Here is a 1143-nt window from a genome sequence, read left to right on the forward strand (position 1 = left end):
TTCATATTGTTGGATTTTGGTTTTGCTTTAATCTGATTATAACTGTGCCCTGGTTCTTCTCTTTTAGAAGAAAAATGTATGAGACTTATTTTGGGTTTTGCAGGAATCCACAGTCAAACAGACTAGGTTTTAAAATAGAATTTTGATTTTTAAAGTGTTAAAATTTTTAAAGAATGTGGGGCTTTTAAAATTGGACTGTTTTACATTGTGATATTAACGTGAGATCTCTGGGATAAATAAAAATTCACAGTTTAAAGCTTTGCCCAGTGGCAGTATCGTAGCCAATGAGGTTTATCCAAAGTGCAATTACTGCTAATTGAAAAAAATTATGGTTTAATAGTCATGTGTTTGTGTGTCAAGTTGACAAGTGGTCAATTGTCCTGGTTAGTTTTTGTCAACTTGACACAAACTATAGACACCTGAGAAGAGAGAACCCCAGTCCAGGAATTGGATCCATCAGATTGGCCTGTGGACATGTCTGTGAGGTATTATCTTAATTGATGATTGATGTAGGAAGGCCCAGTCCACACGAGCAGTGTTACCTTTGGGCAAGTGGTCCTGGGTTGTATAAAAAGCTGACTGAGTAGAGACAGAGGAAGCAAGCCAGTACGCTGTGTTACTCAGCTCAATACCTGACTATGGGTTCTTATTTTGAGTTCCTGTCTTGATTCCCCTTGATGATGGACTGTAACCTGTAAGTCAAATAAACTCTTTGTTCCCTAAGTTTCTTTTGGTCATGGTGTTTATGGAAGTACTAAAAGGGCCTACTAGAACAGAGAGATGGTCAGTACCAACTGTGATTCATCACTACCACAAGGGGCAGTCCAGTCTCCACCTTGGGATCACTCAAGTTCACACTTCCAAGGAATGATGCTCACATTTCACCCTCAGCAACAGTGATTCGTGGCACTTCAGTGCAAAGCCTGCCAGATGCACACAGCTGGCCAAAGCCTTCCATTTCAAACAATCAGTAATTCCTTCTAAGAATATGGAAACATTCCTTACACTCTGGTATAGTATGAGCAAGCTTGAAACAAGCAAAGTTAAATTCCATTCTTCTAAAGGAGTCTAAATTTACTATCTCAAAGAAATGCACACTCGATAGGAATCCTCAGGTGTCATTAAATCGCAGAATATGATTTT

The 1143-nt window shown here is 38.9% G+C and overlaps 1 non-coding gene across 1 annotated transcript; it reads left to right on the plus strand.

Moving 5' to 3' along the window:
- The first annotated feature begins 255 nt into the window (after positions 1 to 255).
- Positions 256 to 399, plus strand: LOC131910209 (U4 spliceosomal RNA). Its single transcript, XR_009379060.1, has one exon. It is a non-coding gene; the product is annotated as a U4 spliceosomal RNA (small nuclear RNA).
- The last annotated feature ends 744 nt before the right edge of the window (positions 400 to 1143 follow it).

The sequence above is a fragment of the Peromyscus eremicus genome, chromosome 4 (genome assembly GCF_949786415.1).
Source record: "Peromyscus eremicus chromosome 4, PerEre_H2_v1, whole genome shotgun sequence".
Classification (NCBI taxonomy): Eukaryota; Metazoa; Chordata; class Mammalia; order Rodentia; family Cricetidae; genus Peromyscus; species Peromyscus eremicus.